The sequence below is a fragment of the Coturnix japonica genome, chromosome 2, assembly GCF_001577835.2.
Source record: "Coturnix japonica isolate 7356 chromosome 2, Coturnix japonica 2.1, whole genome shotgun sequence".
Taxonomy (NCBI): domain Eukaryota; kingdom Metazoa; phylum Chordata; class Aves; order Galliformes; family Phasianidae; genus Coturnix; species Coturnix japonica.
Genome location: NC_029517.1, coordinates 28330511 through 28358429, shown reverse-complemented (window position 1 = coordinate 28358429; position 27919 = coordinate 28330511). Strand labels below are relative to the sequence as shown.

Here is a 27919-nt window from a genome sequence, read left to right as displayed (position 1 = left end):
CTCTGCTCAGTGTGACAGCAACAGGACCTAAGAGAATGGCATGGAGCTGCGTTGGGATGGGTCAGGCTGGGATTTAGGAAAAGGTTTTTCACCAGAGGGTGACTGGGTGCTGAAACAGGCTGCTCAGGGCAGTGGTCACAGCCTAAAGCCAGAGTTCAAGAAGCATTTGGACAATGTTCTCAGAAATGTGGTCTAAATTTTGGGTGGTCCTGTGTGGAGCCAGGAGTTGGACTCAGTAATCCTTGCGGGTCCCTTCCAATCCTGGATATTTTATGATTTTAGATATTTTCCCAGCATGACACTAGGCTACATTACAAGAAGGCTTCAGCTGGGTGTCTTCAGATTGTAAAGTCAGTTAAGGTAGTGTTGGAAGATCGAAATAGTTGGAAGGAGCTGAACTACTGATGGTCTCTCTTATCCTTTCAGTAGGGAGCAGAGTATGGGATGATTGTCAGCTGGACTGAGCCAGATTTTAATGCATTTATGTGGTGATTGGGGGGACTGTGGGAGCAAGCCAGAAACCCACATTACTTGTAGCACAGGTTCTCTGGGCCCTGGGTGCTTTGGGGTTCTCTGGGGAGTGGACAGAGCTCTGTAAGGGCAAGGAAACAGGATCACTTGGGAAGTGGGAGTGCCTGCACAGCCATAAGGTCATGGGGCTGCCCATGGCCATCTGCTCTCTTGCCTGACCTGTTTGGCTCCCTTTGTTCAAAGTGAGCATGAGTAGCAGCCGTGCCCTGCTCTCTGCCAGGCCATGCAGGTGCTGCTCCAAAACCTTGACTGGAGAAAGAATTATGCATTTACGGAAAGTCTTCTTCCCTCCCTTTCCTTTCCCTTTTAAGGCTCTTGGCCAAGCTATGTGATTCTTATCTGGTCTCTGCAGAGCCTTTAAATGAGGTCATTCAGGAAGTTTAATTAATCCTGTGCAATTGTCGCTACATCCTTGGCTGCGCATTGTGCTCGGGCCCAGCCCACTGCTACAATACAGTTTGCGACAGCTGAACATCTGTTAAAAAACTGATTGCCAAGAAGTGCTTGCTAAGACTGGTTTTCCTTCTGCCTGCATGTATGTATCTCAGTACAATGTTGTGTAACGGCGTTAAGAGAAAAAGCAGAATTTCCCTCTGCTCTTGGGATCGACTCGTGAAGCAAACTAGAATTATCTGGGAAATGATGGTTCTGAAATACCCATGACAAGGAGACAAGCTTGCTTCCATATGTCCCATTCAGCTCATTTCTAAGGCTGGTGCCTTATTTGAGTTGCTATTTGCAATGGTAGACAAGTACTGGATCTGTGTGACTGAGACCTTGCAGACCTGGCATAGCTGTACTGGTTTGAGAATGACAGAGCCCCTTGTCTCCAGCACAAACCAGAGCTGTGCCAGCCATGATGTTCCCTGGCTAGTTTGGCATGTGTGATGAATAATGGATGGGAAGAGCTAGGATAGTAAAGGAGACTCTGAGTGTTTCGAGGTAATAACCTGTGCTTCCAGTTTCCTGAGTGGTGCTACATTTTGGTTCAGTAATGAAATCCATTTTTCATAGTTCGGCCTTTTTGAGTTGTCTGATTGGTTTAACTCTTTGCATTTAAAAGCAAATAGTGGTTTTTGCTTTCTTTGAGGTTTTTGCAGAGTGATTACACAGATGGATGAACAGCGAGGTGTATTTCTGTGCGCATAGCATCTTCAGGATTATGAATCCAGGCATACTCAGATATAGCTTTGTATGGGGCCAGTCATTTATTCATGAGTCAGCATAATGGTTTAACTTAACTTCCTCATTGTCCAATATTGGGCTGTCCTTTCTTGGTGCTACTGAATAACAGAACTTAAAATTTGCAACTTATTAACTTTCTTAATTTATGTGTACGTATTGTAAATATAGGCAAGTTGTAAGTGGTAAATGGTTGAAGTAACCTGCAATATATAAAGGTAGTGCTCATAATTATGGTGTTTTTGCCACCTCAGAAGAACTGAGATCTGTACTGACTTCATTCACAGTTGCATACAGTGCAGAACTGTCAGGGAGCTGAGCTTTCAGATCGCTGTCTGTCTGCATAAGCAAAGTGGATGCCTGAGGAGGTGCCCTCAGGTGAATTGCACAGCTGGTTTCTGCAGCATAGAGTCACAATTGTATGAGCAGAGTCTGCTGATGGGGATGCTGTGTTTACAGGCAGGAGGAATCTGTTTGCACTCTCACAGCATCTCTCTGGGGGACAAAACCAAGCTCATCATCCCTCTATGGATGCCTTACTTATTTTGGGCTTCAGACATCCTACTGTATGGACAGCTTCACACAATTTTTTGGCTAGGAAACATGTGAAAGCAAACTTGAAGGAGGGCGTAAATACTAAGGAGGATTAGAGGTGATATGTAACATTATCTTTCAAGGAGGATTTATTGATGGCTTTCTAGACAGTATTATTCTGTCTATATTCTTCTCTATAAAATCCTCTCAAGTACACTTATGAGACTGTATGGGTTGCATTTTAGGGTGTTTATCCTTCTTATTTTTGACACTGGCACACATGTGACTAACTCTGATTTTTGTGAAGAACTGTTTAGAGCTGATATAGTTGGTTATGCTTTCTTCATAGAGTAATAGCTCCCCTGTTGTCCATACCTCTACTATGTAGCAATTCTGGCATTTTCATGTTCCATGCTTCTCGGAGCTGCTAAGCTTTCTTCTTTCTGAGTATAATGTATAGTTTTATAGTTTGTGAGAAGATAGTAAACAGGGGAGAACTGCTTTCTGTGGGTGTAATACGCCTCTTATTTGTATCAGAAAATTTGATTTCGTCTGACAAGGGGTAGAATTTGAAGTCTGAGGCAGATGGAAAAAGCGATGTTTTTAAAGTTTAGGGATCAAATTCTGTTTTGACCTTGGATCTCTCCTTTATTCAGATCTCATGGTTCAAGCCAAAGGGATTGTAATGGAACAAATACAGAATATACCCCCCTACCTCTGAAATAAATAACAGCTGGCACTGATACGTAGAGTACCATATCACTTCAGAGGGCTTAGCAGAGACATTAACTAATTAATCCAGTAGTGCTTTTACTTAATGAGGTCTGAGTACCAGCATGCTCACAGAAGATGTCTGTTCTCAAAGCTGCCCTCAGAAGAATACTGCATTTTGTTTGGAGCACCACATATAGTAGTGCTTTATTGATTACTGCTTTTCTCCTACAGTGCCGTAGGGTTTGCATGTAACAACATGCTGGAAAACCAGCTTTGTGCTGTACAGTGTTAAGTGGCAAAATACAATATGCTAGTAGGGGAACTTTACATTTAAATGGAGTTGAAAATTCTGTGAATCCTTACAGAAATGAGGGAAAAAAAAAAAAAAAAAAGGATGCCACTAAGAAAAACATCAGTCCTGTGAAAAGTTATGAGGTCTCAGGTGAGATCAGTTTGTTGCACTACGTCAGGTATGTCAGCTTGGCATCTTGTCTGCTTGAAATTTGGCTTGATTTAGCCTAGCTTTTGTTCCAGGCTGGGTTTTTGTCCCTGTTTGGTGCTGCCCAGGCTTGAAGTGTTTGCTCTTTCCTGCACACAAATCTTCTCAGCTCTGAAAATCCCCATCCATGCCTTCCTGCTTGGAAGAGAGCTTTTTTCTGTTTGTAGCTTCAGACTTCAGCAGTCTCCTCCAAGCTACTTGAGAGCAAGATGGATGGCAACTTTTCACCAGACAAGTTAAATGGCACATCAGATCAGCTGGGATCCTGTTCATTTAGCAGTTGAGGGTTGGTTTATGAGGTTGAAGTGCCACTGACACACCTCATGATTTATAGTTATAAAAGTGTTTTTTTCTTTTCCGTCATGGAACTGCTAAACCTTTTAGAGGCTTTATAAATGTGTAATTTGGGGGGAGATTGATTAGAAATGTTTCTGGATGTAAGCAGCATCACATCTTCTGAAACTATATTAGCTGATTACTGATTACATATTTTGCTTATTTCCTCTGGTCTCTCATGTAGTGAAACCTCTAGAGAAATTCTCAGATACACAAAATGTGTTGTCAGGTCTTGTTTTGACTTGAACAGCTTTGTTTTTATTTTATGGTTTTAGCATTTGCCCTCGGTGACTTAGCGCCCAAGTTTACAGGATGCAACAGGTCTTAATTTCTCTCCCTAATCCCTACTTCTTTTTGCTTGTTTGACAATGAATTTTTGCTGACTAAATGTCAGTTCACAGTCACATGCACCAGAAGAAGAAGAGGGGGGAAGAGCTGCTGCCTTTACAGTACAGGGCAGGGGGCATTACTTGGTGTGCCAGGCCGCGTGCAGCCTGTGAGGTGCAGGTTGGACGTGCCCAAAGTCACATACCCATTTCTGCTAGCCTAACCTTCATACCTCCTAGCCCTACTGGCTACCGTTTATTTTGCCATAATTGCTCAAGGTGTGTTAGGAATGAGATTTCCAAATGAATATTTGAATGTAAGCGAACTTTGAAAGACACTGCTTCATTTGCATGTATGGAGAGCTGTGCCTCCTGCCCCTTCAAACCACAGTCACCACCAACCAGAGGGCAGTGTTTCCCTGATGAGCACACCTTTTTTGCAGGGTTGTGTGTTGGACATGAGAACTGCCTAAACTGCTTAGCATAAACATAGTTTAAACCTTTGTGAGAGCTGTGGGTCCTTCCTCATCTCTGTGCCAAAGGCCTTGAGAAGTTTTAAGGCAGCCCCAGTCTTGTACTCCGTGACCTGCCTTGGGAAGGAAGCAAATTCCCGCCTGCTCTGCCCTCATCCGGTTTGGAGCCAAAGATGTCACTTCACCACAAAAGGAGAGAGGAAGGAGGAAGGGGGAATGACCTCACTGGGCCACGGCATAGAGCACAAAGGATACGGGAACAGTTGGAAACGAGTTCATGCTCTGGGAACTTCCCCAGCATTTCTGAAGGCATCGTCACTATCTGCAACCAACCAGGCAACCTCCTGCCTGACACCCTTGTCTGCATCCACTTACCCACCCGTGAGACTTCCATGGACTAGTACCAGCTGCCTTTGCTGCCTCCTCCACGTGCACAGCCTTTGCTGTGACTGCGGGTGGTCAGGTGCCACTCAGGGTCTTTGGGAGCAGTTTGGGATATGACTAAGTCTTGGGGTAGTCACAGGTCTACCTACCTTGACTACTAAGAAATGAATGCTAGACTTAAAACATTCAATTTTTTTAAAGAACTTTCAATCTGCTTTTAATGTAGGAAAAAAAGAAAGGTTTGGTTTTGGTATAGATGTTATCAGAACAATAGGCTCTACATCCAAAGGAATTAGAATCAAACAGCTAATGGGTGAGCTACAGGCACATGTATGTGCTTTAGATGTAAAGGAGAATCATCCTTTTGGATACTTGCTGCCTATTTCACACCTATGGATCTCCCAGTTTCCTTGATTCTGTTAAACTTCCCTAGGGGTGTGAATGTTGGCGGGCTATAAGGTGTGCAAACACAAGAGATGAGCTCAGTTTTAACTGGGGGGACAAGGAATGGGAAACAAAATTACCTTTTTTTCTTTTTCTCTACAGTAGTGAGCAGGTTTGGGTTTTATTTTACCGGAACTAATTAACTAGGATAATTGGAGGCTGATTTGAGGTTGTCCTGCTTATTCATTAGTCAGCTGATGGGAATAAGAGCAGGGAGCCCAGGGAGCGGAAAGTCTTATCAAATTCTTTTGTAACATCTCAATTGGCCTGTCTCTAGCAGTGTGCAACAAAGTACAATGACAGTAAGTATGAAGAAATATGGTTGATAATCAAAGAATCATTTGTAGTCATTTACAAATTGCAGTTACTAAATTTCTGGGAGTAGAGGGTCTGGCTTCTGTAAATACTTAGATAAATTTAAGCACAGATTCCAAGCAATTTTTATACTATGAGACTGGATACCTTAACTTGCAATACTAGAGCTGCCTTTTTTCTTCCTCTATCCCAACCCTTCCTTGCTGCAGAGGAAAATTCTGTTTGAAGTCTCTGGACACGGGGCTTCAAAGAAAAATTATAACCTTAAACATAAGTTCCTATAACTTGAATAGCCCTGTGTCTTCTCAAGGTGATGAATTCTAATGCTATTATCACTAAAAGGATGATAAAAAATAATAATGAGCTGTCACTCTCATCAGCTCTTTTAGGGGAGTGATGAAATAAATTGCAGAGTGAAGCAGTTAAAAATTGAAGTGAGAATACATTTATTAGTTTTTTAAAATCAATGCATGCTCCAGAAATGAGCAGCAATAGGTCACGTATTTTGGACTGAGAGCTCTTCTGATAGATTTCTAACCCTACTGAATTGGAATTTAAATGTGAACATGTCCGTGTCAGGCTCCAATAGGTGCTGGTAACAGCTGTAAAGGAATTGTTAATGCTTGTCTTCAAACATAATAAAGAATATTCAGTATTTTCCTAAACACTGATGCAGATCCTCCGTGGTTTGATCCATTGTCTATTGAGGCTTCTCCTAAGTAGTGATGGAGAAAGTCAAAACAAATGCTCGAAGGCATTCATTCATCAGCAAAAATATTTGGAGCATAAGAATCTTTTTCTAAGTTAAACCTATTTCTATCAATAAGTGCTTTGAGGCTGCTCTTTTTTTCTATTTTAATCTCTATACCAGATTTTCCACTTAGATTGTGTTAAAAGATGGAATTTTATGTAGCCTTTCTCCTGGTCACATTACTCTCTCCGTCATCTTGTCTGACTTACATGTAAGGTTGTATACACTGGGCACCAGAAACCCTATATTTTGCTTCCAATTTTGTTTAAGTCTCTGTTTAGTTGTGTTGAAAATTCACAGAACCTCTAGAGAACTCCTGTGTTCTGGACTCTATATTTACATTTGAATGAAGGTAAAATTGCATGGGAAATACTCAGGAAAATATGGCATTTTCTATGGCAGAGAAAATGCCTTCGTCTGCTAGCTGCAGAATCCCTGATTATTCTGTACTTTCCATCTCTTTCTTTAGAGATATTATCTGTGCTTATATAGCATATCTGTAGTAAGCTCCAGTCAGTGATTTATTCCCCACTAACTATCAAAAAGGAAAGATTATAACAAGGTGCTGATTGCTGAACTGTCCTGTTTGCTTCATTACTGTGGTTTTGGAGAAAGCTGGGGGAGAAAGCCTGGGCGTAGGTGGCCTCAGGGTTGATGCTCTTAAAAACATCCTGGAATGGATAAAGGAGAGAGAGGGACTTTCAGTGCAGTTGGAATTGGGTACATACCCTGGCAATAAGCTGTTGGTGCAGATGGGTTTTCTGGGCTTTAGCACCTGTAGGACATGCTTTCTTCAGCCTGAGAGGCCAGCATGTGCTCCCAGCTCTCTCCTTGGAGCAAGCCATGGTGCTGGCAAAAGGCTTGGAGGGGGTGCAAAGGAGAAAGCTCCTTCACAAGATCTGCTATCTGGCTGATTGCATGTATACCTATTTTTGCCAGCTCAGTGACTGCCTCAGTGCAGGCATAAAACTATAACTTGGGACCACAGTTGAAAGCCCAACTGCAGTAGTCTGTGTGGTGTTTCACCCTGAAGATATTTAGTATTACTGAGAAATATTTACAGAAGCCACAGGGCCTCAGTTACCTAGGAAGAGGAGAACACTGGTGTTTTTTATCAGATGGCAAATACTAAAGTGTGAAGAAAGGGTTTCAGGTTGTGCCAGATAAGGTTTAGATTGGACATTAAGAAGAATGTCTTCACTAAGAGGGTAGTGAAGCACTGGACTGGGCTGTCCAAAGAAGTGGTAGAGTCCTCATTCCTGGAGGTGTTTAAGAAGTGGATGTGGAAATAAGGGATGTGGTTTAGTGACAGGTAGGTTAGGTGGATGGCTGGACTTGACCATTCTGAATGTCTTTTCTGGCCTAGATGACTCTGATTCTATGTACATAGGGCATGATTTCAACCCTGCTGAGCTACTGCAAGTAGAGAGAGGGAGTAGGTTTGTGGAGGATTGTGTCAACACAAATTGTGCCCACTGAAGGATGAGGAGAGCCTCTGTTTGTTGCCAGCATGGATGAATACAGGAGCTTTTCAGCTGCCATCTGCTGAAGGTAGAAATCTCAATTTCGTTACCTTCGTGCTCACACCCCAGTGGTTCAAAATCTGCTTCCCTATGTGGACTTGAGTTTCTCCTCAGCGTGCAGTGGCCTGGAAATAAAAAAGCAGCCAATGGTATTTCTTACTTCTATGCAAATTAACTACCTGATTTTGCAGATGCTCTCCAAGGCTAAATTCTGATGTTAAACCAAGGAATGTGGGGGCAGAAGGCAAGATCTTCTCTTTGGGCCTGGGGAGGTGGGAGAAGTGCTGTGTAATGAGCCGATGGAACAGTTCCCACAGTGTGGGTAGCCATGGAGGGAAGAGGAGCCTGCTGAGTTTTTGACAGCTATTTTGGGAACTGGCTGTTATTTTAGTTGTCTTTAGCACAGCCCTGCCTCCCGTCTTGAACGATCTGTTCCTTCACAACAGAAGGAGGAAGGGATTGCTCTGCCTGGTATGAAAAATATATTTGATACTAAGCTTTTTGGAGATGATATTTTGAATAGGGAAAACTACAATGTATAATTTGGCTTAAAATTAAAAATGGTGGTTTTAGGTGTAATTAATTCTCCCTTTTCTTTGGCATGAAGATATTTAAATGTATGTGTCATCCAACTGGAACTGATCTGGAGCTGTTCAGAGGAGATCTACTACTGTTGTGCTGTCTAGCTGATGCCTAGCAATGCCTGAAGCCACACAACCCTGTCACAGCATCAACTTTCCCTCTCTAAACATGCCTGTTTTCAAACGTTTATATAACTGCTGCTTGGAATTTCCTCCTGGCTGGTCATCACTTGTCAGATCTACTGAAACCATGTCAGTAAATCAGGAGAAAAAATTTTTGTGCTGCCTAGAATGTGACAGATTTTCTTTGAGTAATTTATGTATTTATTTATTTATTTTAAGAGGAAACTGAAAACATTTATAGCTGAAGATATTGCCCAGAAAAGCAGTGGAATCTGTGCCTTTGAAAGTTTTCAGGATCCGATGAGGCAAAACTATGAGAAATCTCAGCAGGAGGTTGTCTAGGTACCTCCTGAAGTCCATTCCAACCTCTGTAGTTCTGTGATTCTATGAAGTGTGAACGCTGACAGTATGATGGTAATGGAATTTTGAAAAAATCCTTAAAAAACACAGCGCTGGGGATAACAATACCTCTTCAAGATTGGCAGTATGTCAAATGCTTGAAGTGAGAAGGGTTATTTATTTTCAACATCCACGGCTTGTTGGAAGGAAATTTTCCTTTGATGGTAATGCAGTTCTTCTGTCAAAGAAATCTCACCATGTTCTTTATTAAGTGCACATTGTAATACACCTGTAAGATATATTTTTATCATTTTAATCATGTTCCTTTAAGCTGTGTCTTTTCCTCTGCCCACCCCCTCCAGCAAAGATTGCAAGGTGTAGTGGAGATATCAAGAGAAATTTTCTCAATGGATAGAGTTCTGTGTTTCAGAAGAATTACATCTGTGTTTGCCAGGATTTCATTAGCCAAAAGCTGTAGTACATACTGAACATAGTGAGATAGCAAAGCAGTGCATGCACAATGATAGGGCTGTTGTGTGAGTAAAAGCATGGCAACACATGTCAGTCCTCATCAGCAAACTATGTGGCTTGGTTCTGTGGACCACTGGATTTGAACTATGTCACCTCTTTCTCAAACACCTTTCTGGAGTGGTGTTTTGTCCTGAGTTGGGTGGAAGAAATGTCCAAGTTCCTCTGTGTCCGTGTTCTCACTGCAAGATATTCTACTGGGTTCTTGGCTCCTGCATCTTTGTAAAGGTGCTGTCTTTTCAGCAATGGTGTCTCTTGTTAGTGACTGCTGCTGGAACAGCTGCACTCCAACCTCCGCAATAAAGACTTTATTTTTTTGTGCATGCTCCTGACTTGTCTGCCTGTAATTAAAATTGAGCAAGCAGAACATCAACGTAAGTCTATGAATGCCAGCACTGCAGTATTCATTTCCCTATGTGAGGTAAAACAATAGTTTTGAATATGTGAATCTTCTCCTGTGGTTTGCTTGACATGGCATCAGTATCGGTTTGCTTTTCTGCTGTCTCCTAATGTGATTCTGTTCCATATGAAGCTATGGGCTCTGATCTGAAGAGTATGGCCCCAGCAGCAGGAATCTGCAAGACCAGGTAAGGAATAAACCCCCCAAATTCTCTTCCTTTCTTCCTTTTCCTCTTTCATGTGTCTCTTGCCTACCCTCACTAAGATGAGCAATGTGCTATTTCATGTTGTGCTATTCTAATTCTTTAGCTCTTATATCACCCACATCACTACGGTGTCTAACTGTCAGATGCAATTTTGCAGGGAGAAGATTAAAAAAATGTGAAGTAGAGAAACAGTCCTTCTAGTTGATATTCCTCTGGTGATGGGGGAGAACTTGTTAGCATTTAATTTTTGAAGAGCAGTTGGTGTAAAGGTTTTGGGAGGAATTTTCTAAATACTTTACTTGATAAAGCAGCAATTATGTGAAGATGAGAATGAACAATGACTGCAGAGATGACAGACTTTGATTTCTGACTAAGAAACCCCGCTCAGCAGGCCTGAGTCTTCTAACATTAAAAAGAGAATGGCATCAATGAAGCATTGAAATACATCTCTCAGGGAGTGGTAGGTACTTGGTAATGGCCATCTGCCAAGCACTGCAGATTAGGAGATACATTTTGTTGTTTTCTGATGTTAGAACAGAAAAGTGTTTTAGTGAACAAGGTTATAGGAAAAGACATTCCAGGTAGTGAGCTCATAATCTGATAGATAAGGAAATAAAAAGACACGTGGAAGAGCTACTCATCTATCAATTAGTATGTACAGCAGTCGCTACTTGGCTGTGCAGACAGAGTTTGGGGTAAATCAGCATGAGAAAATGAGAATGATTGTGGCATGAAGCCTCCAAAAATGGTGTGGAGGTTCTTGGTTATTTTTCAGAGGAGGAAGCGAGATTCAGTGATTTGGCAGTGAGTAGGCAACAAGAATAATACAATTGTAATTCAAGATACTCAATGCCATTCCCAAAAGCTTTTCTCTTGTTATAGTATTCCAGACAATATGGACTGAGAATGAAAACATCTTTCCTGGCATTACAAAACTCTTGATACTATCAGTAGCAAATATAATACTTCAGGAGCACCTAGAAAGCATGAGTGAACTTTGTTCTTAGCTGTGTACTTATGTGCAAGTCTTCACAAGAACATCTAGTCCTGATACACTGCACCAATTGCTTCTGAACTCAGGGTAACAGGCTGAAATAGAATAGGATACAGAATGTACCTGTGCAGCACGGGAAGAAATGTAGCAAACTTAACATGATATTGAAAATACTTTTATCACTGTTTGTACATCTAGTTCTCCTTCCTTAAACTTGTAGTTAGAAAACTGATTAAATACGATGACTTCTGATTCAGACTGAAGGCACTGCAAAGGGAAAACAACATACATGAAAAGTGGTATTAATTTTTCAGGTTGTAATAAACTCACTGGCAGACAGATGCAAAAGACAATGATGAAGAATTATTATAAGCTCAACTTATATCTCATATCTGATGCCAAGTAAAAACAAAGAAAGCAATAACTCTGACGCTAAACTAAACTGGGTTAGAATATAAGGAAATGAGGGTTTCTCTCTACCCGGCCCACAAGTCTGTAATTGGAGTTTGTACCTGAAAAGTAAGTAGAAGGGTGTATATGAGGTAGTATATGTGTTTATAAAACTGAAAAAACTCTAAGGAAGGAAGAAACTCTAAGGAAGTGTACAGTAAAGCAAGAGCTGACGGTTGAACAGAGTCAGACTTGCCTGCACATGGATAAAAACAAATATTTGGATGATGGTACTGCAGCTTGTGTATTATTAAACATGCCTACTATTAAGGAAAAAAAAAAAATCCCTCTTCCATGGTAAAAGAATCTGCTCTTCCCAGGGAATCCAGCTGAGTTTACCTCAAGGTCTTCCTTGAACCTTGTTAGGGCAGATTTTTCTGTTACCATTGTTTGCAGTGAGCATGGGACATTATGTTGTAGAGGGGGTAGACAGCTCCTTTGAAGCCTTCTTTTTGTTGTTTTTGGGCTTGAGGGGTTGCTTTGAAGACTGGTGCTGAGTACGTTTTCCAGCACGTACCCTTGTGAGCTGCATTGATCTGAGTTAGTCTTGCCTGGTCTGTATGAATGTCAACAACTTAAGAAAAGAATGAATCAATTCTTTTGGCCCTCAGTTGTCTGCACAAGGGCAGGGAACTGCAGGGGTGCCTCCTATGGGATAGAGGATACTGTGCAAGAGGGAGGATTTACGGCAACAGAGTAGTACTTGTATATTCTCTGCCTTGTGGTTAGGGGGGAGCTTTTGTGCAGGTGACAAATGGCAAGAGGGCTGAGTAACAGGAAGGAACATTCCTGATGTCTGAGAGTCCGCTTGTCCATGGCTGGGAAAATTGATACATGTCCATAGCGTGTCTCATGTCAAATTCCCTGTGTGTCCTCGAGCCATGACAGCACACCAGTGGGTTGAGGGCACTCTACGAGGTGCTCATCCAAGGAGGATGGTCATGAGTTCCATTGGGCACTTGTGCTCACTCCCTGGGGGAGGTCTGGCACACAGCTGGGCCCCTGAGCAGCCTGACAATGCTGACCTTGGCCACCCTTGCTGGCTTACTTCCCACCATAGCTGGAGACCTCCAGGTTTTGTAGTTCATACAAATATAGCAGAGAGGGCACTAAAACAATTTCTCTTGCCCTTCTGTAATTTCCATAATTCATCTGTCCCACATTCAGCCCAAATATCAGGTGTGGTGGGAAGCACGGAACTGTAACCATAGAATTATTTCCTTCTGCCATTAAAAGAAATTTTAATGCACAGCAAGCTCCACTGAAGTGCAAGTGAAGGGCCCATTTCATAAAAGATTTAGGAACCATCTCAGTGCATACTTTTGATTTGTACAGCAGGGAGCTTGCACTTGGGAGGAAAAAGGAGAGGGGGAGAGAAGGAATTTGCTTTAAATGACAGCTTTTTTTCTTACTCATTTTGCATTCAAAAGCCCAAATATATTTTCTCTCTCTCTACCCTTGATTTATGACCTTATAAAAATGAGATAGAATCAACCTAAGAAGAAACAAAGGTTAGGTCTTCCCAGAGCCTGAAGCCTTTGTATAAGTCCCTGAAGAACAGCTGTGCAAATTACATTTGCTGCTATCAGACCAAGTGGAGGCAGAGAGCAGTTTCTTTAACGAGAGCTGGACAAGATTCCATTTTATTTTGTCATTTTGAATGCGGGTTTGATTCACAGCCTTTAATGTTACCTTGCTAAAAATGGCTATTGCAGGAGAACTCACATCAATGTGATATCAGTACAGGCAGAAAGAGAAACATCCTGTTTATGTGAATGTCCCTAACAAAAAGAGTCAAGATCTAAGCAGATAGAAGAGAATGCCAGTAACCATGAAACAAGCTATGCGCCAGATGTTATGCTGCTTAGAGCAGCAGTACAAGGAGCTGATCAGATACCATGTTGATAAGCATAGCTCATAACCTGTATAGAAGGGGAACACAGATGACATTTGCATGATTAAAGAATTGTGTAGTAGTTCTACATTAAATCATAAATGATTTCATTTTACTTGATTGTATGATTTAAAAGGTTATGACCTAAGGCTTTCATTTTCCTTTCTTTATACACTTATGTGAAGTATATCAGAGTAGAAATTAATTTTACTACATAAATAGTCACAGAGATGTTGAAAGGGACTTCTGAAAGTTTCCTGATCTGATCTGCTCAGAGTGGGGCTAGCTTCAATGTTACATCGGGTTGTTTACAGCTTTCTCTAATTAATTTTGAACATCTCTATGGAGATAGCTTTTTATTTTTCCTGTACAACCTTATCCATTGCTTAACCATCATTATAGTGAAGTTGTTTTTCATTCATTCAGTCAAAATTTCCCTTGTCAATGCTTGCGCCTGTTGCTCTTATCCCTTCAGCATTCATGCTCTTCTTCCCTTGCCAGCATTCATATTCCTATTCATAACCAGATGCCACTTAGACTGGCTGTTGAGTGTTGTCTTTTGAACCCAATGATCCAGCTTCACATCCGCCATTTGTATTCTAATTCACCAGCCTGTAACTTCTCAGTTTGGATACAAGGATACTCTGGGAATCCACGTCAAAACTCAATTTGAACAACATCCATGTATGCGCAGAATGTCCAAACATCCGTTTTACTTGTTTGTTTTTTTTCAGTCAGCATGGTCTGATGTTTTCGTCATTGTCAGAGGTGAGATTTCTCTTTCATTTCTGCTAATTCAGAACTAGGAGTAAATTCTACTGCTGCTCTTTTCCTCTGTGATGGAGATAACTTGGAGGAAGATATTCAGGATTTTCATATGGTAACCAGCTCTCTGAGTAATGATCAAATTCTGATTATTCAGACTGGTTTCACCTTTGAGACTCCTTGGACCATAGTTCTTTTTTATAAAGAGTAATGCAAGTTTATTTTTGTTGCTTAAATCTCCTTTGGATTGTGAGACAACTTTGAGGAAGCGGAGTGTGAGAAAGACTAAAACCTGAAGAGAAAGAACTGAAGCCAAGACCAGTAAAAGTACACCACTGTGGATTCCTACAGGGATAAGACCTGCATTGTTGTACGTGTATTTGTAGCTATTAACTGCTATAAACACTGTTACTACTCACTATATATAGCTTCACTGTTTGGCTAAGGAAGGAGGCATTTCCCCTGCTGCAGTACATCCTTTTTTCAAATCAATTTTTTTTTTCTTTTTCTTTTTTTTTTTTTTTTCCATAGAATCCTTTTGATTTTGCTGTAGCTTTTGATCAGGATGAAAAAATCACCTTACTGCTTGTTTCATCAAAATTGGGCAGCTTTTCTCATTAGTGTCAAATAAATTGATTCACTAGATGAATAAATAAGTATCGTTTAGGTTTGTATTAACGAATGTTAGGAAAAACAGTAGTAGCAGCATTACTGTAATATAAAATCCTAACCTGTCTGCTTGATAAACAGTATCTGTAGCCAAAATGAAATAATTTTATGCTGTAAAAACAAGAAGTGAAAAATAGCGTTTCACTGAGGTCTTCTGAAATGTTAATTTTCTGTTTCAGGCAGCATTAAAATTCTAGGAATCTGCTGAGATCTGAGGTGGACTACATGCTCCTAAGACTCACATTCCATGACAGGGTGAGATTTCACCATCTGGACCAGCACGGTGTGGTGATGGAGATATATTATGCCTTATTGCTTGAAGCAACATTGATGGACTGTTCTCGATTCCTGCTCTTTCTTTTTAGCTTCATCTCATAAAAATGAATGGTGTCTCTTTATGGCCTGGCATGTACCAACAGAAGATTCTAAGTTACACCAGTGGGACAATTAAGCCTGCCCTAAGATGTGGTAAGTACTGCAATAGCCACATTGCAGCCTATTGACTATTGGAGAGTGCGGGCACCTTCATGGTGGTTTAAACTAACACATTTTACTCTGCAACTGGGGCATGCTAAGAACATGCTCATGGTCAATTATTGTGATTCAGCTGATGGACTGCCTGTGCCATGGGAGCTCAGCTGTTTTAAACTAAGTACCTCTCTTCTTACCATTTTCTATAAAGCTTTGAAATACGGTCTTTTAAAAAAGTTGTTTATGACAGAAGATTAATTGGACCCAGTGACATAATCTGGCTTAATGCGTGTATAAAAGGTAATGTCATTATATATTCTGTGGACACTTCATACGGGTAGTAATGGGTAGCCTGCTGAATCATTTAGAGACACCACTGAGAAAGATTTGTAATGGCATTGCAAACATATATAGAGTTGCACAGAGTGAGCTCACATAATCAAACATGCCAGGAAGAGCCAAGTAAGAGTGAATAAAATTTAACACACTTCCATGTACATAAGTTCTGTGAGTGCATCCGTGCATTATCAATGTGTTTTAACTCTTTTGCTCATCAAGACTCGGATACAAAGTATTTTCTGGCTCAGCTGCTTAAAAGATGCATGAGGGAAGTCAGATGGTTTTTGGCAATTCACTTACAAAGCTTCAGGTGAGGGGAAAAAACAAACAAACCAACAACCACAGCCTGAGTGTATGTGAAGGGGTTAGAAAACTTTCCTGTGTCAGCCAAAGGCTTTTGCTTGGATGAGTGTGAAACTGCAGCAGGTGCACTGTGCTGACTCCTGGTCTGGTGTTTCCTACTGATGCTATAATCAGTGGAGCAGGTAAGTGCAAAACAATATGAACTTCTCTTTGGAAAAAAACAGGATGTAGAATTAAATTCTTCAGAAAGCTGAAGCTTGTGCTGGAATAAAACAGGAGAATTACAAGGGTAGGAGAAGGGAGGACACAGCCATTGCAGCAGGAATAAAGTAGGAATCTCAGCAGCTTTCGGATGCCTCCTGGTCTGCCTGTTCACACTAGTGCAAACCAGTGCTGTGCTGCTAGAAGACAGCAGCATTGTGCCTCTGGAGAACAGCCTATAGGGGTGCCCCAAAGTTGTACCGCATTGGATATGATGGAAAACAGCTACAAGTTTTATGGCTGGAAGAGTAGCTACTGAAGACAGTAAAGGGTGAACATGAAGCAGATATTTTGTAGCATTAACTTTTGTCATCAGGCAGAAAATAAATGATAGAGGGTTTTTTTGGTTGATTGGGCTGGTTGGTCGGTTGGTTGGTTGGCTGGTTTTTAATCCCATATACCTGACTGAGAGAAACGCTGGAAAAAGTGAATCAAACAAAGCCACCTGAACTCTTTGCCCTGTAAGACAGGTTGGCAAAGAAATGGAAAATATTTTGTGACCCTTCCAAATGTTCCAGGAAATGAGGAATATTCTGAGGAAATCTGAGAAGCTGGAATTCCTCACAGGGATGTGTGCCAGAGTCAAAACCATTGTTATAACAGCTGAGATCTGTTCCTACAGGCCCAGTTGTGCAGGACGTAAGTGCGTACTTAAGCCTATCTCAAGCCAGTAAAGTGCAGAAGCGTGGGCTGAATTTCCAGCCGTGCTACTGCTTGCACGTTGCAGCATTGTGATTCTCAATACATTCACAAGCAGATTTGCTCTGCCTGAATATTTTTCTGCTGTATCAAAAGTAACTATGTGTATGCGATAAATCTGAACTAGAACATGGCTTTAGGTTATTTTAACCTAATAAAGGGCAAGACAGACATTCGTGCTGTCTGATTTTATGCGTCTACTCAGGTTCTCTGAGCCATATGCTTGTATTTGTATCTTTCCCTTTGGACATGCAGGGAACTCGGGCTCCCAAGCTTGTGTATTCTGAATCACAGTTTAATTGGATGACTAAGACACTTGTTATAAATATCATTCTAAAGAGCAAAGTTTTAACTGTGAGCATAATTAACTGTTTGAATTGATTTCAAAAGTAATTTCGATTTGTCATCACTTGCAGTCTTTCAGCTGAGTGTGGATGTTCACAAATACATATGGCTCCCCACCTACACGGGGCTCTGATGGGGCAACTGCACTGCAGTTTCTTGTAAAGTGTTGAGAAAAACAGGTCTATGTTGTGCTTTCAGTGTGTGTTCTTCCAGAGGGGAGAGCTGTGTACAGCAGAGCAGCTTGTGGTAGGAAGGTTTAGCACGTCTGTGTTTCTGAGAAGATAACCAGCAGTATGCTGTAATAATTGCAGTTTCCTGCCAAGACATGCTGCATGCTATAATCAGACAACAAATGATCAAGGCATGACTTATTAAAATCAATTATTGTCTACCAGGGATGAGTTCCCTAGCCAGTCAGTATGACTGTTAAATGATGTTATGTGAGGCCTTGGTTTCAGCAAGGTAACAAAAGAGACTTTCCAAGCAGCAAGTTTGCACTGACCAAGTGTACGTGCACCTCCAGCTAGAAACACTGAGTTGTGGCTGCAGTCTCTCTGAATGCATTCCCCTGTCATCTCTGCCTTGCTGCATGTAGTTTTCATGAGTCATTCATTTGTGAACTGATCTCACACAAATATTGGTGGTGTTGTTTGTGATAAAGCTGCAAATTTCTATCATTAATCTTGAAAGCGTTGCTCCTGAGGGAGATTAGAGCATTTCAGACCATCACCCTGGGCCAGGTCTTTGTCTCTCAGTGAAAGGGGCTGAGTAACTGTGGCATCAAATGCAGTACCAGGAGTGTGAGAAAGTATCTACTGAGTAGTGGACGTTTCACATCAACTGAAATGGTTTCACATCAATGTTCTGGCTCTAAATACAGACAGAAAACTTCAGTTATGAAAGGCTATTCTTGATCATACATTGTTTTCTCTCTGAGCTCAGAAACAGAGCAGAGATGGGTTGACCACAGCCGATAGCAGGCCATTACCCATGCACCTGGGACATTTTGCATGCCAAATAAGGCCTTTGAAGAAGAGTTTTTTTTTCCATATGATTTCTAGCTCAGCTGTTTTGGTCAAGTGACACCTGCTTATCATGGTAGGGAAAAAGCAGCTGTTGTATTCACTGTTTTTGGCTCATGCCCTCTCCTGAGTGTGTAAAACTTGATGCTGGTTGAAAGTACCAGGCCCTCGGAGTCTTGCTAGACCACTGGGAATGCTTGGTACTCTTTGTAGCAGTGCCTTGCATTTCAAGCGCTCATTCAATCACAAGATCTAACTGTTCAGAACTGATTAAACCATCTGTGAATCACAGGGAGGCTTGGGGAGAGATTTGGCAGCATCAGTAGTGAGAGGTGGGCAGAAAGGTTTCGTGGGAGGGTGGGACAGCTTCAGCTTTTATTTTCAGCCATTTGGCACTCACATTGCATGCCTCTGACAGGGGAACACGTGCAGTGCCAGGAGGCTGTGGAGGCGTATATAGCTGGTAGGAAGACAGAACCTTATGATAGCCAGTGGTGTTCCTGGTAACATCCCACTGAGACTGGGAAAGAAGGCGTGCATTTTAGCAAACCTTGGTGCCTCTGTTGAGGTCTTGGTGGTAAAGACAGAAGCTCTGGACTTCTGCTGAATGCCCTAATGAAATGATGGTCTGTAGGTATTGTGATTGTGATGTCTGTAATGTTGATAGCTGAGCTGGCAAGTAGGATCTGACAAGGCCACAGATGATCTGTAACAGTCCTAAAGAAGAAAGAGGGAAGCACTTGGTGGCTTTACTTCAACAGTCTCACCACAGTGTTGTCTAAACTGGATGAAATGTCTGAATTATTTCACGGTGAATTTGATTGCTGACTTCTTTCAAACACTCTGGACTCAGCATGCAAATGTGTGACTTATCCCCCCCTTCCTCGGCTCCCTGCTGTGTGGCCAATGCAGCAAGTCAGGGCAGCATCCTCAGACTGCGGGCTGTTTGCTCATCCACAACAATACAGCCACCAGGGAATGGGTTAAACAACACACCACCCACTTATATATGGCTTTCCTGAAAATTACTGTTTTCCTGTAACTTAGCTAGGACAAAGGTGTTCAGGTCTGAGCCTGTCATGTGGGTCCCACAGAATAGTTTTACAGGCAGATGTGTATCATTTTCTTGTGATGTAATAAAAGATAAAGCCTGTTTATTTAATTAAGGCATGCAATTGTTATTCAAGATGATGAACAGGTAGGTGTGCATAACTTATGTTAACCTGAGAGGTTTGTTTACTTTGGCTTTTCAAACGCTATATTTTGCATAAACAATTGATATGCTGATAACTACCAGCCACAGTTTGGGTGCAATTTATATGAAATCAATACGATCCTTATTAGAAATCACAGATGTATTTGCCTATGGATTTGTATCATGGAACATTCAGTGGCAGGAAATTTGGGACTTGATAAAGGAAAGAAACAATAACATGAAACAGCAATACAATTGGGTTCTGGTCTTTACACATTGTGCAGTTTCAGGTAGGAACAGAATGACTGTGGAACAGCCCTCAATGCCTATTTGTCGATTTCCTTGCACTGTACATGATCAATCTGCCTTGCCATGGGTGATGCAAGTATTCCTGCCTACCTTAGTTACTTTCTATGCCCATTTGCAGATGTGTGAATGAAAACACAGATTGTCTGAAGGACAGCTGTCTAGGTTTAAGCTGCTTGCCTTGGTCTGCTTTATAGTGGGTGGAGAACAAGTTATTTGTAAGATATACTTCATCCAAACTACAAACACCGGTCTCTTCATTGACAGTAAAGGGAGCCTGGCTAGTCACTTCACATGCAGATACACTATAGATAAACAAAACCTTAAGGTGAAAAATCAATATGACGAAAGTGGGAGATCTCTGAAAATCAGGTATTGGACTGCAGGTGCCCATTGTGGATCAAAGGAGCTGTCTGTGGTTACATGACCGCATGATGTCATGAAGATACCATACCCCACTTTAAAAACCATTCTTTTCCTTTTTCCTTCTTCCAGTAGTGTTGATAGGAAGGTTTCCCTTGAGACCCTCACCTGTAATGTTTATCTCCGGAGTTGGATTAATGATTTCCTGCTCAAGATTTAAGCCCCTGATGCTTACATCTCTGGATGCTCTAGATGATGAAGTAGCTCTGAATGATTGCATCCCTGGTGCTTCGTGCTACACTTGTGCCATACTTAACTGAACTGATCCAGGGTAGAAATAATCCACAATTTGAAGCAAATAAAAATGAAAAATGGTGAGGGAAGCTATTGCTGACTGTATGACACACTGAACTGTGTCTTACGGAATTGGGTATAAATGGATAGAAGCATAACCTCTTACACTGACTTAGAAAGTGAAGAAAAAGATATGTCCAATGCAACCACAAAAGCCTCACATAAGGTAAAGAGTGATAGCCGCCACCACCAAATACTTTAGCCTCTATACAGACATGTCTATACCAGTCTGCTGTGGCTGTAACATTGACCACAAACACTGATTTCACTTCAACCACCAGATCTTCCCACAGAAAGAATACTTTTGTAAAATGTTTAGAGTCAGCTTAAAGTCAGCATTGAGTCACCGAGTGGGATGAGCAAAAGAAAGAAAGCACCAAATGTTTTTATAGTAAGCAGCAGTAGATGTCTTCCACCAGGAAATTAACCTCTGAAAGATTTCATCCATTAGGTGTAAATAGGAACAATCTGATGACAAGCAGTTCTGTTTCATTTTCTGTCACTTCTGAAATGAATTTGTTTGTTTGTTTTCTTTAATGAGATCTGAGGCGCTTAGGAGCTCTCAGCTAAAGTGAGAAGTTCTCAGACATTCTCAAAGTTGGCTCAGCTTTGTCTGTGGAGCTCACAGGCCAAGTCGTATGATTTTGCATGTTCCACGTAGTTGTAGTAATTTCACACTCAGACAGCGTTCTAGCTTGCCAAAATAGAATTTTCCATCAATTACTTAATGAGTAATCAGTACTTACTGCAAGCACCAATAAAAGCCACTAGGAAGATTTTCATGGTTTGCAGTAGAGGCCCAGTATAATCATAGAAGGTCTCACTATATTTCATCCTATTTTTATCAGCTTTCACTAACTACATACACTCTTCTTTTTTTCTCTTTTAAGAAGTTTTCCTGCAAAAGGTGCCTCGTACCAGCTTGTTGAAACACCATGGGAAGGCACACCAACCACTTATTTATTCTCTCCATTTCTAAGAGGTTGGAAGAACCAAACAATGCTAGAAACAGAACCACTGCAAGCCAGTAAGAGTAATTTACTGCTCTGTCATTACCAGCAAGCTACTTATACATTAACAAAACATCAAGCCAGTCTTCCTGAAACAGACACAGGTTTGCACAAATTGGGAAGCAGAAACTCTAACATCTACTGAAATATTTTTCTGTTTGCTTATTTTTTTCTTCATGCCTGTTAGGGTTCTTTAGGAGTACTGCTGAGGACAGTGTTTAGAGATAAGCATTTGGTTGTAAACATCTGCCTGTGTCGATGAGGCCACATATATGTTAATTTCTCTTAATTATTATCTTAAAGGTTTGAGTGTTAATTGTGATGTGTCTTGCTGGGCTAGCTTTCAAGTTATATTCTTCACAAATTGTGTTGCAAATGAGTAAAAATGTTAGAAGAAAAGGGAAGAATTACTATTGTCTAACCACAACAGTCTAGGCAGACTGCCATAAGGTTATTGAAGCTCTAATTCAAAAATTAGACTCAGCTACAAATGTATTGGTTTAGCCAAGTCCTCCTGTTGGCAGAATGTCTGTCTTAAATTTGCTTTGATACATGCTGTTGTTTGTGTGGTTAGCTAAATACATCATTAGATAGCCCAGGAATTGCTTGTCCATAAGTTAATAAGTTTAACATCAACTTAGTCAATTAGGCTAATTTGGTTTAGTGCATTGTTAGAAATAGCTTAACCTTTATATGACTTCATAATTTTATTTCATTAAAGTTACAGATATAACATTGTTTACAATCGTAGTGTATCCAAGGCTCAGAAAACACTGCAAATGTTTCACAGTCAGAGTACAAAAAAGGTCTTTTTTTCCAGGGCTTCAGTGAGAAATATCAGTATTTTCTCATGGGCAAAGAAAATTTATCTTACGTTTTTCTTGTGCATAGGTCCAGAAGAATGCTATGCATTTACTGCTCTGGCTGGTTTTTGCATGGCTGCTGATGTGGTTTGTCAGGGACCTGGCCTGTAGGTGTCCTGTCATATGGTTCTGGGTGCTCCCAGTTGACCTTTGCACATTCCAGGCAGCTAAATACATGCACGCCCCAGAGCTAGTACTGTTCTGGCATAGAAGCACACCTGACAAGATCAAAAAGCATAATATCTTCAGCCTCTGCAGCTGACGCTCTCAGTGACACCCACTCCCCTGTACAAGTAAACATCCATAACCCTCATGGATGGTCCCTCTCCACTGGGCCAAGCACACTGGTTTGCCTTTCTTTGACTCATACTGTCTTTCAGATGTATCCAGGGTGTTGTAAAACTGAAGAGGCTGAAAAGGTAGGGAGGACAAAGCCCAATTCTACCTTTCTCCGGGTACTCTGGATATCTCAGCAATGAGAGAGATGTTCTTGTCACTCACCCATCTTTCTCCATCCCTGCTGTCTACTACTTCCTTGATCAGATCATCGCAAAAATAATTGAAGGTTTCCTTTGTTTTCTAATGAAAAAATATTATCCCTTAAGGGCAGCTGAACAGTCAGAGCTTATGGGGGAATCCTAGGAGGGCTACTGGATAGAGATTTGAGGGCTCATCAGAGCAGAATGCTGGACACGAAGTGCCCTTGTGTGGGTCCATTGAAAAGCCACTTAACAAACCGCAGGCACATATTCACCTTGTGAGCACTTGGTCTCCTGGAGGTCACACTGCCTGTGAATGTTTGCTACTAGCTGCTGTGCAGCAGCACTGCCAGATGCAGGGGACACAATCTGTTCCTGACCTTTTGCTGTGGACAAATGCAAAACGAGGACTGCTCCTACCTTGGCTCTGACTCCTGGACATCACACATGTGACCTTAAAGCTACTGCACACATTGTGGACCTGCAGACTCACTAGAGCAAAGCCTCCAAATGGCAAATGAAAAAGCCATCTGGACTTGTCCGTGGCCCTGTTAACTCTGATGGAGCTACCTTGGCTGTAGTTAACCACCTCTAACAGGAGGAAATGTTATCTTTAATAAAACCAGAGGAGCTTATCAAGTCACTGAGCAAACCTATAGCATCCCTTGTACAGGCAGAGATTCTTCTGAAGCCCCATCAGAATTCCTGGTCCAGTCATCTGCCTCACTCTCTCTGTTCGACAGCTGTGCTGCTCTTATTCAGCAGGAAAAAGCAAAGATGTTGAAAAGAAAACAAAAAACAGAACACGATGCAAACAAACCAAATGAAAGAAAATGTTTTAAAGCATTTCATTACTCACAAGACGGGAGATGGTCATGTGTTTCAAACCGTAATATTATTTCTGGCAACCAGTCTCTTGATATCTTCTTGTTGATTTTTCCAACCTCTCAAGAAACTGGAATGAAAATATTTTACTGATGTTACCATCCTTGGGAACAGTTTGTCAACACTGACCCAGGTTAACGCTGCAAACTCAAAATATTTGGCACGTGCTTTTGTATTTTTCCTTCGTCAAAGAGATTATGTGGGGTGAAGGTCTGTTCACATGAAAGCAGTGAGAGATACTGGCAGCGTACTTAGCAAAACAAGAGGGGCCCTTTTCTAAATACATGTGCTTATATGCAAATATCCTTTTGCAGATGATAATATAATAATGAAAAAGTCATTACTTGCATATTAAGGTAGCTGTGTGGATATTGTGGGGATGTATATACTGTAGAAACAAGGATGTGTACATCACAGTTCTGTAGCAGTTCTGTGACTGGGAGAATCAATGGAGCTTGATTTTCTATGGATTTGTGCCCTGATGTTATGACCCTATCCAGATTTTCCACTGTGTCATATGAGATGCTGCACTTTTTACCTCAGAGAGACACTAACAATTGCTCCTAGCTGACTGCCTGGTTTCAGAATACTTTTAAGGATGTAAGAGGGCTGGATTTTTATACCTTTGCCAAATGCGTTTGATATAGGCCTAAGCATTGGAAGATTCATATAGAGGTCTCAGATGTACAAAAAGACAGCACAGTGACCTAAACTCAATTTCTGTAAAATCAAGATCTGCATCCTCACATTTATAACTATGGAAAGGAAAAACAAACATGAAATAAAGCAGAAAACATGATTTTAAATGTGAATGTGGAATATAATGGCTAAGGAAGAAAAGATAAATATGCAGATTAAAAATCAGTCATTCAGGGGAGGTCTTCCACTAACTTGCAATGAGAATTTCACACCTAATTGCAAGCTGTGTCTTTCAAAATCACACAATCTCTGCTGTGAAAGTACATAAAACTTCTCACAAATGACATCATTTAAAAATCTCATGCATATGCTGCGGTGCCCGGGAGTAAACAAACCTGGCTTTTGGTGGCATCTTGCAGAAAAACATCCAGATTTCATGGGTTCATCTGTTCCTCTCTTTCTTTTTTAATATTTTAATTAAAAGATACTGATTTGTGTCTTTTTTTTTTTTTTTTTTTTTGAGATTTGTGTTTTGATAAACAAACAAAAGAAAAGAAATACTGAATAATTCCACTGAGAATCTTACTGGCTTTGGAGTTTAATTTTGGCCAATAAGAGCAATAGCTCAATGACATTGCTTTGACAGAAAAGGCCAACGTGAGAGCTTTAAGGGTTTTAATTTCCCGAAGGGGTCATAAGGTCCCCTGTTTCCAAGTATGTTAAAAAGACAAATCAAACTGAAGTCAGGTTCATTAGCTCTGGCAATCACAATTAGCAAAGCAAACACGTTGCTCCTTTTCTTTGTACTGAGCCAAAAGTTTTGCTATGTATCAAACAATACTTTGGGCTGTATTTATATTAGCCTACCCCCCTGTCACCGGGGCCACATGATCCTTGAAAAGGACCCAACAACAAAAGGAAATGCAAGAAGATATCTCTTCAGGATGACTAAAACCCCCACCCCAGCTGCCAGCCCCATGGCCACTGACAAGGGGTTCAGCTGCAGCTGTGACAGGCTCTGAGGCTCAGGGTGCTCAGGAGCTCCCTCATTTCTGAGCATTGACGGGCCACAAGTGGGGAGTGAGGCCTAATTCTCTGCATGAGTGACTGGCATGGCACGGGATAAGCTGTCCTAAGAAGATGCATCAGGCTCTGAAGCCTGAAGTCTAAAACAGCACCCTACAGTGATATAGGCCTGTAGGGTGCTGCAGAGCAGGCTGGATGCTGCACTGAGAGAATTAAAGGGCTGTCAGGAGAAAGCTGGAGGTTGTGTAAATACCAGCAGCCTCAGCCCTTCCAGCTCTGAGTCACACGAATCATTAAACTACTCATTTATCTCCTTATCTTTCACCTCTTCCCTCTTTTTTGCAGTTATTCTCCAGTTCAGTTGTCTTTCAAGTCACACCCTGTTTCCTCCAGGTTAGGATCTCTCTGTAGCTGAGCTTATGTTATGATTTGCAGGCCTTTCACATCTCTGAAATGCTGCAAGCAGTGCTTTTGAGCTGAATTCATCATATATTTGATCTAGGCAATGACATGGTGCTAAACCAATTCAAAATGATGCTTAAAAACGCTCACAAACAAACAAACCAAAACTTGAGAAACAAAATCAAAGACTTATACACAAAATGTAGAGATGACCAGCATCACAGAATTGTTTGAGTTGGAAGGGATCCTCAAAGGTCATCTAGTCCAACTCCCCTGCAACAAAGAGCCATCTACAGCTTGGCCAGCTCCTTGAAGTATATGACATACCCACTGTAAGTTAGTAATAATTAAAACATAATTAGGATCCCACTGATGAGGTGAAAGGGAAAACTCAGAAGTCTGCAGTAAGTTATTCAGCCAAAATGGGACTCCTAGCAACTCTCAGAGAGATGAACAGCTTGGTTTTCAAGTTGGAAGAAGACTTTCCAAAACAGAGCAGGTTGCAGGGAGAGGCGCCAGCATCCTGCTGTGTGTGCCTGCAGCCATGGTGCCCTTGTGTGAGGGGTGAGGGGGTGTTAAGGGGAACAGCCATGCTTGCTTTCTGGAGGGATGGGAAGAAGTACACTGTCTGAACAGGTAGGAAACGATTGCTTCCTTCTCCAGCAGGATCGACCATCTGGGGAAGAGCGATGTATGGCTGGTTGTATGATGGGTGTTGTAATACGATGGGTGCTGCTGCTTTGGAAAAGTTTGCTTTCTTATTGATTTCTCCTGCCAGGTCAGAACAGGTATTCCAAAGGCCTGCTGCAAGCAGCTGGCTCAGAATCACAGTTTGTCATCTGGCCCCTTCACCCCTATGCATCCCAGTTCTTCTCCTGCACCATCTATCTGCACTTAGTGCAGGAGAAAAACAAAGTGATACCTACTGTTAGTTGGGACTGAGTCAGGAACTCTCAATATTTACAGTCCAAAATAAGTGTTTACTATGTTTTGCAACAAACTCTCTGATTCCGTGTAATTCTTTTTGTAATCACCCACTGAAGAACTGATATTAAGCACATACAGGCATGAAATGGCTTGTATTGTTTTCACAGGATTTCTTTTGATTGTGTTATCTGAAAGAGAAGCAAACATCCAAACAAAAAATCAGACACTCTCAGGCCCCACATCTGTTAAGCTTCAGTAGACTTGCTTAGCTCTCCGGAGTCCATCCTGTATTGATTTAAACATACATGTCCCTATATTTGTAGAAAGTCTTTTGAAAGTGGGAGAACAAAACTCTGTTGAATTCTAGACAATTGCTATCGTGATATTCCAAAGAACTTAGATGATCCAAACTAGAAAGACTGAACTGCTACCTACTCCACTCTTGTGATCACTATTTGTCCAAATGATATTATCAAGCAGCTGATTATTTAAAATGTCCTGCAGAGCATATTTACTTCTCTTTAGATACTGCTCTCAAGGTGCGCTTACCTTGCTTGGCTTAAAATAAATGAAACATATTCTGAGCATTGGCACGATTTTATCCTTTGTGAACATAATCAAATTACTTCTGCTTATACCCCGGTCTGTCGCATTAAGACATGCTTTACTGAGTTACCTTATTGTTATTTGTGACATAGCGGTGTCTATAGACTCAGTCAAAGACTGTGTGCCTTTCGTAAATCCTACACACGAAGGATCCATTATTCTTTTGGGTGCAGATACATCTCTCTCTGTAATTGCATCATGAGCTGTGACAAAGTGGCTGCCAGGCAACAGAGCTGTCAAAAACACATTGCAGGGCAGCTGGAGAGCACAAGTCGAAGGAAATAATAGAAATGTTTGGGACACGAGGCATTGCACAGAACAGCTCTTCGTGTTCCTCATATCTGATTGTGCAGCACAGCCTCAGCTAAAACATGTTTATGGCATAATCCCACGAGGCTTGTGGTGTCTAAGGAACACATCCTCCAAGTTAGGTCTGACACCGAAGAGTACATTCCTGCCCTGTT

At 41.4% G+C, this 27919-nt stretch overlaps 1 long non-coding RNA gene across 1 annotated transcript; it reads left to right on the top strand.

Moving 5' to 3' along the window:
• Positions 1 to 24661, top strand: LOC107309178. The gene is made up of 4 exons (XR_001553104.2): positions 1 to 14661; positions 15140 to 15215; positions 15326 to 15428; positions 21509 to 24661. It is a non-coding gene; the product is annotated as an uncharacterized LOC107309178 (long non-coding RNA).
• The last annotated feature ends 3258 nt before the right edge of the window (positions 24662 to 27919 follow it).